We start from the raw sequence: 14046 nt of genomic DNA on the forward strand, positions 1-14046 counted from the left end.
CAACCCCACCTAGTACGCCAGGCACAGGGACTGAGGCAGCTCCTCCCACCCACCACCACCGGCCCGGCCCCTTACCCATCCTCAACCCACCCCTCCCGCAAACTCCATCCTTGCTCTGCCCTCACCCCACCTTCTTGCCCACTTCTCTGTACAATCTAGCTTGGAGGATTCCGGGGGGGTTGGTCTGGGGACAGTAGGGTTTGCCTCACCATGCCACTCACCAAGTGGGTGGAGGGAGCCAGAGCAGCCCAGCAGCGTGCTCTGCCCCACTACACTGCCCTCCTGGCCTGCATTGCCTCAGTTCTCCTTGGGGCAGGGCACTCTGCTTCTTGGCACCTCTGAAAAGCTACTCAAAGTGGGCTGAAAGAGGGCAGTATGGCAGGGCGGAGAGGGCAGTGCGGCAGAGCAAAGCAGGCTGCCAAGCCACTCAGGGTCCTGCTGTTTGTGTGGTGAAGAGGGGTGGGGGAGGACTAACCCTGCTGTCGCTGCTGCACCAAACCCCCATAATCTTCCAGTCCCTCCCATCCATTGTGACTTCTGTATTTCAGCATTAGTTTCCTCAACAAAACTTGGTAGCGTAGACATATCCTCACACTTTTCATCTTAGAAAAAAAAAGAGATAACTGAAGTGATAGATGTCTATAAAATCATGATGATCTATAGAAAGTGAATAGGGAAACATTTTTTATCCCTTCACATAACACAGAACCCAGGAGTCATCTAATAAAATTAATATACAGCAGGTTTAAAACAACACATAAGGAAGTACTTCTTCACAGATCATACAGTCAGCCAGGGATGATGGAACTCATTATTGGAATGTTGTAAAGGCCAAAATTATAAATGGGTAAAAAAAAATCAGATAAGTTCATGGAGGGTAGGTCCATCAATGGTTATTAGCCAAAATGGCCAGGGATGCAACAACATATTCTAAACTTCTGACTGCCAGAAGCTGAGTTAGGAGGACAACAGATAGGTCACTTGAAATTGCCTTCTTGTTGTCATTCACTCTATAGCATTGGGCACTCACTAAAAATAGGATACTAGGTTAGATGGGCTATTATTGGTCTTACCCAATATGGCTGTTCTCTTTTTTAAAAGTTATTTTTAATATATATTCACATTGTAATGGTCTTACCTTCAAAAGAAATGTTAGTTGCCCTCTCTGAATACAGAAAATGAATTATAAGTTTCTGCAATGTATGCATTTGCTCTGTGCAGTATGGAACATGGTAAAGATGAGTATTAAATTTTGGAAACCATCCAGGACTAAATCTGCAAAAGTAACTAGTTATTTTGAATGTCTTTATTTTTGGATAGCCAACTTGAGACACTTTAAAGGGTGTGATATTTGAGAGTAAGTGCTCAGCACTTTTTGAAAGTCAGCCCCCTCTAAGATGTCTCTGGGGTATGTGCACACAGTGGTGGTGGGGACGGGGGAAGAGGGTTGGAAAAAGATACGTAAATTGTGCATACTTTTTTCCACTTGTTTTTTCGGAAGAGTCTACATACCTCTAGTATCCCAGGAAAAACTCTGTAGTGTAGACATAGCCAAGTTGAGCACCAAACATTTGAGACACTCAAAATCACTAGTTTATGCTTGAGATTTGAAGCCTAAATTTACATACATTTAGATGCAATAGTTGTTTTTGTAGAAAGACTAAGGAAACCTGTAAATGAAAATATTATTTATTTCTTGGAACCTGTAATTCTGTATCTAAATCTTTTGATTTTTTTTGACATGCAGAAAATTGTTCATATCTATGCATTTTTAATATACCCACTGAGATAAGTGTTTCTGCAGAGATAAATTGGCATTTGGAATCTCTAATGAAGAAAAAAGACTATCACTTTGGAAATTGCTCTGTTGCCTCCACAAATATGGTTTTAATAATGCTGCACTGATTGAAAACAGAGATCAGAAATACAATATGCTGCAAGATGAGCATCAAACATGTATGTAAAAATGTAATTTAATTCAGGTCACATAGTAAGGGAAAAAGAGGCTAATGCATGCAGCATATATAATGAGCTCTAAGAAAGAAGTAAACTTCCAAGTATCGTAAAAACTGCTTATAAATTTAATCTGTTGGCCTTTAAGGTGCCAACGGACTCCTTGTTGTTTTTGTAGATACAGACTAACATGACTAACCCTCTGAGACGTATAAATGTAAGGTAAAGTTCATGTTATTTTAGACACTAAACCTAGAGGCTATGTCTAGACTGGCAAGTTTTTCCGCAAAAGCAGCTGCTTTTGCGGAAAAACTTGCCAGGTGTCTACACTGTCTGCTTGAATTTCTGCAAGAACACTGACTTCCTGAAATCAGTGCTTCTTGCGAAAATACTATACTGCTCCCATTCGGGCAAAAGTCCTTCTGCGCAAAGCTTTTGCACAAAAGGGCCAGTGTAGAGAGCCTCAGATTTGTTTTGCACAAAAAAAGTCCCGATCGCAAAAATGGCGATCGGGGCTTTTTTGCGCAAAAGCGCATCTAGATTGGCACAGACACTTTTCTGCAAAAAGTGCTTTTCCGCAAATGCTTTTAACAGAAAACTTTTCTGTTAAAAGCATTTGCGGAAAATCATGCCAGTCTAGACGTAGCAGACTGTGCAGCCATGCAAGACTGGACACAATAGTTTGAAGGACAGGTTATGAAGACTTTTGATAATCAAGGCATAGGCAGCTAGGCTGATAGCATCTGCTGGGCTGGGGTCAAAGGCTAGAGTCGGGATTAGTTACCAAGCTATGGAAGGGGACAGATACTGAGATCAAGCCAGGCCAGGATCAAAGATAGAAGTTAGGAGCAAGACACAGTGAAAGGCAAAATCTGTAGCAATAGCAAGCCAGAGTCTGCATTGTTACTCAGATAGCTTCCTGGACTAACTTCTTGGCTTAAATAGGCAGCCAAAGGGGCTTGTCACTCTGGCATCTTTGGACAATACTTTCTGAAGTGTCAGACTCTCCAATTGTTGGGTGCTGGTTTACCTGTCTCCCTAGTGGTGACATGGAAAAGTAAGTTTTCTAACACCCCGCAACACTACGTTCTAGACCTGCGACTCCTTACACCTTTCTTCTGTCTTGTAGTGGAGTGCTGGTGCTAAATATAATAATAGCTCTTAAACTCAGGGAGCAACAGTTTACATGAGTTTAGTACCACTGGAAACTCTGGACCCCCACAAAGTGGATGCAACCTTTGCGCTACCCCAGTATATCTTTGCAAAGGGGGAGCACAGGCAGTACTACATTCTGTATGTCAGATGCACTGTTTACCTATATGCCTGGCATTTTCCATACCAAGTGTTGTGGCTGAAGAGAGACAATCTGATTATTATACATGCAGGTTAATCACCTTTTAAATGCTTCCTAATTTCATCTTTTTTTGATAATGTTGTACAGCTTGGGAAAGACAAAGGTGAAGAAAATGTCAGTTCCAATATCTGATAGGATCTGTCTATAGTGAAAATAGCAGAGGTAGGTGGGCTAAGTGACAGAAATCCCTAGCCTGAGGTATAAAGGCAGCATCTAGCTGGCTGACAGGTATAAAGGAGCCATAGCACAGTGGCAGTTCTCTAGGACCAATCCTTTCCTTCACCTCTTTAGGGAGTTCAAGTACCCCATATGAAGATGCCTCAAGAGAGAAGTCTGAATCCCTAGACAGCAACTGACAATCTGCCACACCAGTTCCTTTGCTACATGCTCTGTTCTCTCTCTACCAAATCTACTCTTGCTCTTGAACAGAAGCTTAGAAATAATATAAATACTGACAGCAACCTCAAACTTCCAGATTTTGGGGGGGATTCTCTCCCCACTACAGACCCTTCATGCCACTGTGGTGGCTTATAGAGGCCAGAAAAACCCACAATTAATTGCAGGAGATTTCCCCGGCTTAGGCACTGAGTAGGGCTTAAGTAGCCCCTCCAAGCATCCATCTACCCAGAATTCAAAGAATTAATGCCTCCACTTTCATCCTGGCTGTAATTGAGTGTTCTTCTCCCTTGAAGGCGTAGCACCAAATCTTACTCTTTGTGTCTCTACTTGTCTCATCTGAAATGTGTGAGTACTTTTTTTTGTGTATGAAACACCTTTAGCTTTAATTTGTCTATTGAATTATACAAATAAGTAATGAATGGCACAATGTAAAAGGACATTGGCCAGAGTAAGTGGAGACAAAGAGTGGGATAATGAATCAGTTCCCAGAAGCACAGCACATGGTTTAAAGATTTATAACAAAATACTAAATTCATGAGAAACAGTTATACCAGCATCCACTAGCTGCAAGAAAATATGGTCAGTGGATATACATTTACATTGCATTGTTCATCACCTGTTAAAATATCCACGTAAGAGCAAATGTTGTCATTGTTCTAGGCTGGAGAAAAAGGGGCCAAGTAGCAGACATTTAGATGGTTGAATTCCTGTAGTGAATTGGGATGGATTGAACTCTAAAATTCACAATAAATAGGCCACTTGACTGTTACTAATCAAAGATGATTAACCTCTGGGAATGTTTCTTTCTTTTGAAATTGTGACTGCAGCTGCTGAGAACTTAATTTTGGATGAAAACAAGGAGGTCTCCAGTTAAGGACATAGCTTAGACAGTGAATAACTAGGCAAACATTCATAATGTACAGTCAAGTGTGCAGTAATCTTTAGAAAATCAGGCCCCAAGTGTCTAATTAAAATAGTTTATAAAAGCCCGATAGCTCAGAGTAGATGGAATTTTATGGAAGAAATCCAAACTAGTTATCAAAGTCTTCGGCCACTACTAGACTTGCTGTAAATCATAGATTATTAACAGCTGCCTTAGGTATTGCTTTTAGTGATAACACCCAAGCAGAAATCAAATCCTCAGTGTTTTTAGAAACGTTCTTTCCATTTGTTTTATAATGACCCTAGGTATTTCAGTTCAGTATTCATTACAGAAATTCTTCAAGGACATTGGCCAGAGTAAGTGGAGACAAAGAGTGGGATAATGAATCAGTTCCCAAAAGCACAGCACATGGTTTAAAGATTTATAACAAAATACTAAATTCATGAGAAACAGTTATACCAGCATCCACTAGCTGCAAGAAAATATGGTCAGTGGATATATATTTACATTGCATTGTTCATCACCTGTTAAAATATCCACGTAAGAGCAAATGAGTTCAGGGTGGAGTTGCTTTTTAAAGGTTGAAGAGGTTTTGGTGACTGTGGGAGGCATTTGACTGAGATCCCTATTATCCAGTTTATTTATTCACAGAGAAGGCATCGCAGACAAAGCTTCCCAATCATGCTATACACTGTGATTCCTCCTTGACTAACTGGCATTGCCTGTAGACGTGAGAAAGTAGTTCAGTCTGGTCTTTCCTTTGGCAGGTAAAAGAGGTGCCAATTAGTGCCAACTGGGATTGTGTTTTTTTGCCATGTGGGATCTCATTTGACCAAGCAGCTAGATTGAGACCACTATCTCCTTTCATATAGGCTACTAACCAGACTTTTGGCTGCTACCAGTGTGAGTCAACTTTGTACTGATGACTTAGAGGTGAAAAGTTCTGTGTCCTGTCACTAATTTCCTGACCTTTCAGTTCCCATCAAATTTTGTTTGAATTGGAAGTGACTAAACCTTGCCGCCTCTTCCTGCTGAGACAAAGCATGCATCATCTTGTCTGATAATTTAGATCAGAACGAAGGGTATTATTATAGGCATCATTCAGTCACAAGGCTTGAAGAATCAAAAGTTGAAAGATGGGAAGCTTGAGGACCACAACATGTAACGTACGTGGGCGGAATATATAATATGCCAAGAGACACCACCAGCCTCACCTTAGGAGTAGGGCGGCTGAAAGGGCACCTGCCCATGCTCCACCCTGAAGCCCTGACCCAGCATCCTACTCTTTTCCCATGGCCCCAGGAATGCGGCTCCTCTTCCCTCCCCCAGTCTGTCTCTTTCCCTGAGACGTCCATCAGTCATGCTTCTCTGCCCCTTTTCTCCACTCACCTCTCATACTTCTTCACCACTTCCTGTATAGCCTCCCTGCCCTTCTCTCTTCCTCCCCTCCCTAAGGCTTCTGCCCACTCCCTACATGCACCTGTTTGTCCCCTGAGCGATGGGCAAGGAGAACCCTTGGAGAAGGAAGCAGAGAGTGTAGGTGGTGGGGCATCAGGAGAGGGGCAGAGTGGCACAAGCAGTGGAATGGGGCCATTAGGGAAGGAGCCAAGTGGAGGTATGCCTGGGGCAGATTGGGATGGATTGTGGGCAGGGCCTTATGGAGAAGAGGCCAAATTGAGCAGTCCCCAGGGCAGAGCAGGGGCAGGGTGATGGTCCAGGCCCCAATGGCCCTCCACTACACTTCAGTGGAGTTTTTAGTACTCAACCCTAGCTTTCCCAAATGCAGGACTTATGTATCACCCATAGAATCATAGAACTGGAAGGGACCATGAGAGAGCATCGAATCCAGTCCCCTGCTCTTACTCAATTTGCTTACATGGCACAGCAATTATGAACAAAGTGTAGGGGCTCGAACCTCCCTCCCGTGTCATTCAAAGATGTAAGTTAAATTTTATTTTTAATTTAGTGTGAAAAACCCAAAACTTCAAACCTAAATCTTATATGGTACCTCTACTGAAAGACTTCTCTTTTTACTTAACATTTAAATTATGAGCTGGGTTCTCTGAGCTCTAATACATCAATAAATTGTCAAAACAACATATTACAATGCTGCTTGTTTATGAAGATTCATAATGTCAAACTTTGTGCAACTGTATAGACACAAATGAAAATCTAGAGAGAGATTCAAGAAGCCTTCTATATATTTCAAATTTTTGGTGCTTTACTCTTACTAGTGGTAAGAATCTTCCATATTTTTATAGAATTTTCATTGAAAGACAGAGTGGTAGTTACACCTTTATATTTTATTCTTTGTCTGAAGTCATAGTTTTAATTTATTTTAATGGAATGGTTTTAATATTGTGTCAGTAAATTATTAAATTTGCACTCATTTCATTAATTATATTTACATTTTTAATATATTAATCACCCTGGCTTGTAAATCTCTCTTCATCTTTATCGGACTCCCACACACACACCCAATGAATTGTCAAGTGTTTGCCTTTTCTCCAAACAATGATCTGATTCTGAAGTCCATGGGGAAGTTAATGAAAGAACATTCTTTGAACAAGGACTGCGGAAATAGATCTACAAAACCCAATATATGTTAGGACCTGGAATCATCAAGTGAGAATAAAGTGGGCCCAGATGAGCAAAGACTGCTCTTGATGTAATGATTGTGCTTCATCAGAAAACCCTAAATCTGTTTGCTAATAAAACTCAGCCATATCTTTTTATTTTAGAAAACACTACAAAAACCATCCAAACAATTGCTGTTCTTTTATGAACTTTACTTTATCACAACAGTGATTTCCAACATCTAGCTCCTCTTATATCTCCCTTTATATAATACAAAACACTGTATTATTTGTAGGTAACCAAATACAAATGCTGTGACTTGGCATGTAAGGATTTTGAACTGGGTCATTTGCATTGGAGCCACAAAATAGCATGAGAGAGAGTCAGCATTAATTTCAATGAAAACCTCTTGAGTTCTATGTGAACTTCTGTTACTTAGCAAAGAAGACTGTTTTTACACTGAATACCCTTGACAGCATCACATACAGTGAAATCCTGTGTTTTCCTCAATCTTTTTCATTTTGCAGAGATTTTTTTTTCTCTGCATGTTTATGTTTCTTCAGCTACTTTGGAAACAAAATACATAAACCATTCTTTTGACAACATGAAAAAAACTGTTGACAGTCAGTCTCTTGTGATTTTCTTAAAACAAATGATATGTAGCTTGGTTTCCTAGATGTTATAAAATTTTGTGGATCTGGGCCAGCCTAGTACAATCCATATCCAGATTACACATAAATTGATAAGGATCACTGGATGAACAGTCCTTCGCTGACATAGTAAAAATGTTTGCAGCTGTCTTTAACAATATAATCAAAATGCATCCAACTAATGTGTTTTAGTTAATAGTTTATTTTGTATGCGTATTGTTTTCCAGTCAGTACTAATCTGACACTTTTAGAAGTGTGAGAATCACCACAAAGGATACAAACCTGCTCCCCACTCCTGTCTGGAGATTCTAGCCATTTCTATTCCATTTCTGTTCTTTCTAGTTCTTAAAAAAATATTCTTTAATTCTCTCCTTATAACTATGAAGGCCTCTGACAGTCATACTTAAAGGGATACCATGTGAGTCTCATGTCACGGTGATGGACTCTGTAAAGCACCTTGAATAGTTAGATATCTGAGCATGATGTTTGCGTGCTCCTAGGATGACTTTTGCTTCCAGTGTATGTGTTGAGTTATTAGGTTCATGGTGAAAAAAATATTTGTATTTCCATTGACTGGAAAAAAATTCATTTTAAGCTGATTTTCACATGCATATACCTTTTACAAAATCCTTCCTTTTGGCTTTTTGTTATGTGAGAATGTGTGTGTTGCGTAGTGAGGGGAGAATTTTGTGTATGCATACAAAACTCAAATGAAATGCACAAACAATAAGCTTTGTGGGTAAGCTTCATGGGTAAAAACCACTTTATCAGATGCCTCTGGCAAAGTGGTTTTTGCCCATGAAAGCTTATGCCACAGGACTCCATGTTTTTCAGATACAGACTAACACAGCTACCCCTCTGAGATTTGTCAAATGAAATGCTTTGATTTGTTAATCCTCCCTGAAAGCTAGTCTCCAAGCTACATATGGAATCTTTCCTTTAAAATAATGGTATATTATGCAATATAGAATACTATTTAAAAGATAAAAGTAATCACACACTATATTTTACAGATGGAGAAACTGAAGCAAAGAAAGATTGAGAGTTGCTCACAGTAACTTAATGGTAGATCCCCAGATTTCTTGATTCCCATGTTCTAGAAGCTAGACCACAGTTTCCAAATGTGAAAATTTAGTTTTGCACAAAATTTTGTGTTAGTCTTAAGTTGTGCTATTTGCATCAATCTGGAGAAGGTACAGAAAATATAATAGATGAGCATCTGATAGTTGTGTTGGAGTGATGGCTTTGTGTTGCCATTTCAAACTGGAATTTGATAATTTTATATGTGTACAACTATGGTAATGCACACAGTGAAAGCTTTAGAAAGATTTGTGTTCTAGTCTCTTTTATAAGAAATACTGAAACACATGTTAATATAACATTAAAGCTATAACTTTAATCTGCAATCCTGCAAATAGACTTGACACCTTTACCCATGAGAAGCTCTCCTAACTTCAGTAGAGATCTACACAAGTGCAAGAGTCCACTCTCATGAATTTTGTTGTCTTCACCGGAGCTTTAAATATTCAGAAGTCAGGAAATGGAAAAGTTAAAGTTCACAATGTAACCTGAACTCATCCATGTTATGCAAACAAGGCCTGATTGTTCTTTACAATAAGATCCTATAACATTGTACAGTCAGTATAAATAATTTTATACCCAAGTGAAGGCTTTTTTTTTTACACTGCCAGAGTTGTGTAAAGGTGACTTAATGTCAGTGTGAATCAGGGCCCTGGCATATTTTTGTATTACTTGTTACATTGTTAAATATGTGCCTTCTTTTAAAATAGGTGCACTGTGGGAAAGCTGATGTCACTGTGATAACCTTCACATTTTTATCTTCTTGCCATAAGGCATTTAGAATCTGCACAATGTATTCTGTCTTTCATTTATGATGACAGATAAAATTCTGTCAGAGCACTTGCTAGCCTGGGTATTGAACAGTGAGGAATTGAGGGGCAGCAATCAGAAGCATGGACTTCAGTAGGAAATGGGGAACAATGCACTTTGTTTTAGATTTGAGTAAATTTACTATATATTTGAGGGAGTCTGTTTGTTTGTTCAAAACTCTTTCTAAACGGTAAGAGCGAGTGCACCAGATTTGATATACAGCTTCCTCCTATCATATTTTGAAGCAAGATAAGGGTTTGGTTATGCCAGGGAAATGGGATGTGGCTGTAATGGGATTGCTTCTCATAAAACCACACAGAAAAGAGACAAAATTACCAGGCAGGTGAAATGGACTGGCTGGGGCACCGCCCCCCCCCCCCCCATGGAACTGCCCCAGTCCTGAGCGTCCCACCCCTCAGATTCCTTTTAGGGAGGGTGGAGTGGGCTGAAGGTCCCCTGCCCATTTATACAAGAACATTGCTGGTAGTTCCTCTTTTGTCAGGGAGAGAAGGGAAAGTGCACAGTTTGCAGCATTCCTCACTCCGGCTAGGAAATACAGGGGGTAGATGAACCTGGACCTGCCCCAGCCAGGGAACATACACCCCTTCCCTGGCTGAGCCCTTTGGAGCTGTGGTGACCATGGAGAGGTGCTTCTCACCTGGCTCCAAGCTATTGTGGTGAGAGAGTCCTCTCTCCCCAGGACAGCCAGCATATTGAACCCTTCATCACCAGCTTTCCCACACAATAATGATTTGAATGAAGAAAAACAAGAGTTAATTGAGTTAAGGACCCAAGGAACACTGGGTAAATCTTCTAGTAAAGTATAAGTATGCTTAGTGCCTTGAAAAATTAAAACTACTTCAAACTAAACTTAGACAGAAAGCTAATGTGTGTTTTCAGAAGAACATCACAAGTCAAAAGAAGCACCTTGAATGGTATTCAAAACCTTATTACCACTGACCACTTCCCCTTTAATGTCTTTGAACATCATGGAAAAAATAACATGGTGTAACTGCATGTGTGTAGGCTGCATAGTTTTTTATCCAACTAATTAGCCTGTTATGGAATCCAACATTCATGTGTTTAAACTCCAGCTGTCACTCCAGCTAGGAGGATAAGAACTGGCATGACTAAACTGTATAATGAATTCCAAGATTTTTAATCTTAAACCATGTACAGTACTAATTATAGGCATGATCCAGATCCAATTAAATTAAATAGAAAGTCTCCCAATGATTTCAGTGGGAGTTGGTTCAGGCCCTGAATTAGGTTCTGCTGGCTTCATTAAAGATTCATTTGTTTAACTGATAAGATGGAAGCACTTAAAATAATCCAATTCTTGACATTTTAAATTGTAAACTCATGGCAATGACTTTCTTTTTACTCTCTGGAAAGCACCATACACAGCAATGGCTGTTTGCAAAAGTAAAGTATAATAAAAATGTCTTAAGTATGGTTACAAGACTTAAGTAATTCATACTTGCACATTGTCAGTTAGGTGCTGAATCTGCAAATGCTTGCCTTTTAATATGTATTTTCGCATCTCAGTGTGAGTGAAATTCACACTATGCTAGTGGGCCAGGAGTAGGCCTTTGCACTATTGAAGTCCAAATTAAATGTTATTTTGACTGATTCATATATCTTTATGGGAATATATATTGTGGATGAATATTAACACTATCTTCACAATTTTTCTCTTTGAAACTGCATCTGATGTAAGTAAACCACATCAATATTCTCTATTGTTATTAGAATCCAGTTCCTACCAAATCAATGGAAGAAATCCCATTCAGTGAGAGGTGAATTGTGCCTTAACTGCATTGGTGACATATTCTGTGGTATGATTTTTAATTGAATAATCAATTACATTTTAAACACTTCACACTATATTTCAGAAAATAATCTCATAAGTACAGTCTAAGAAGCATGCTAGTCTAAAGGCACTATCTATCAAGTGTTCATCTGAATCTGTCTTGTGCACAGCAGGCTAGCATAGTGTGTGAAGCATAAGTCACAGTTCTTTAGCCAAATTCTCACTCTGAGATTACATGAGAGTAATGTAACCTGAGTGTCCAGAGAGTTTACGATACCGAATCAACAATGCACTGTTGTTTCTGTGAGAGTATTGTTTAGACATAAATATTACAGCTTTTCTTGCAGATACAGTGAAATCTGCATTAAGAAAAAGAAGCCTAGGTCATTTAATGTCTAACTTGACTTTCCTAGGTTATGTCTCGGCAGAGCAGGCAGTACCTTCAGCAATATACCACCTGTTTCCCCACCTAGGGGAACGTAGGACCAATACTGATTCAAAAGGAAGAGTTCTTCTATGAGTGATGTCAGTCACCCTGGTGCCACAGATCGGAGTTTTCCAAAGCAGTAGCCAGCTGGACCATGCATGTGCGGTAGGCGTCACGCGCCATCGCACACTTTTGCTCACATGCATGATCCAGCTCCCACCGGTTCCTTTGTTGCTGCCCTCAGCCACAGAATGAGAAAGCTCTTCTCAAGTATTTTAGAAAAAAAAAAGTAGTTAGTTAATAGTTTAGTCATTTATAGTCAGTTGTAGTTATAGTTAGTGTTTAGAAGTTAGTTGTTCAGTTTAAAAAACAAACAAACATAGCTACTGGCTGTTTTAAGGCCGCAGCTCAAAAAAAAAAAAAGTGGGGGCAGACGGAGAAGAAGACCCCCTCACAAGGCCAGATTCGCTGGGCTTCAAAAAATGCAACACTTGTCGTGAGCCCATGCCTGCCTCCGACGGGTACTCTTCTTGTATTAGGTGCCTCGGCGAGGCACATGTACCTCAGAAATGCTCGCACTGCTCAAAGCTGACTGCGAGGGCACACCAAGATAGAGATGTGGCTCTGCATGCTCTTATTTGATAAAGCACTTCAGCCATCAGACTCTACATCATCCACCACTTGTTCAGACCTTATCAGGACTCAAAAATTGAGAACCTCTTCCCCAAGTTCGGGGTCCTCGGCTAAGAAACACACCTCACCAGCGTGTTCCCTTCTGCTGGTTTCTACTATTAATCAGTATGGAGGGCAAGCCTGGAACATCTGGCACTGCACCTTCATGGTTTAAAGCTGTCCCAGAACCAAAAGCACAACACAAGCCACCATTAGTGCCAACAGCAGAGGCATTTTTTCACTATCCAGCACTGACGTCAACAGCGGAACCAGCAATCCCAGCTACAAAGACTGTGGCACCAGCAACTGCACCGATAGTGTCACTGGCATTAATTACCACACCAATTCAGGATAGACAGCTGGAACCACCATCTCAGCTTCCTACTTTGGCACTGGATGCATCCAGCAAACCACTGGCATTGATGAAAGCCCGTACCAAATCCAACAAGTCCTGGAACCTTAGCCCAGAATCTCAGACTTTCTCTTCGGCACTGTCACCTTTGCTGCCAGCACTGGGGTCACAGGTTATGCAACATCTGAGAACTATGCACGATCTCCCCTCACATAGGAGATACCACAGATCAGTCTCCCCACTACCTCCAGCACCAGATCACGTATTTCTGTGTGGTGCCCAATTAAGACACGTTTCTGTCTCCACCCCTTTCTTCAAGGGGCTCAGTGACACTGCCTCACTCTCCGATGCTGTCGGTACATGCATCCTATCCTGAGGACCATAGGAGTGTCTTCTCCTCTAGGCACTCATCCCCTAGGTGGCCATACTACATAATTATTCACACAGGGTATGTCTACACTAGCCCCTAGTTTGAACTAGGGAGGCTAATGTAGGCATTCAAAGTTGCAAATGAAGCCCAGGATTTAAATATCCCGGGCTTTATTTACATCTTCCTGTCCGGGTGCCATTTTTAAATCCCCTTAGTCTGAACTAACTGCCTGTGGCTACACACGGCAGTGAAACGTTAACTCGAACTAAGTCCACTTTGTCTCTGGACGAAGCACTTATTCCACCCACAGATGACATGAAACAGTTTCAGGACTTGTTTGAGAGTGGCCACTAGCCAGGAAGTCCAGCTAACTGACGTACAAGAGAAACAATATTGCCTTCTCAAAAACCTTCAACCCTCCCAATGGGCCAAATTTGCACTGCCCATAGAAGAGATCATTATGGAGGCTGCCAGTGAAATTTGGCAGACCCAGCCTCTGCTCCACCAACCAACAAGTGAGCAGACAAAAAGTATTTTGTCCTGGCCAAGGGCATGTCATTTTTATTTTACATAAGAACATAAGAGCATCCCTTCGACATGCATATAGCACTCAACTTTCACATTAGACAGAACTCAATCTTTCTGCAGCTCTCAGTGCTCACCAGTTTCTCTAGTGGACCACTCCAAGAGTGAACCACTTTCATCA

The sequence above is a fragment of the Pelodiscus sinensis genome, chromosome 4 (assembly GCF_052426305.1).
Source record: "Pelodiscus sinensis isolate ZL-2025 chromosome 4, ASM5242630v1, whole genome shotgun sequence".
NCBI classification, from domain to species: Eukaryota; Metazoa; Chordata; order Testudines; family Trionychidae; genus Pelodiscus; species Pelodiscus sinensis.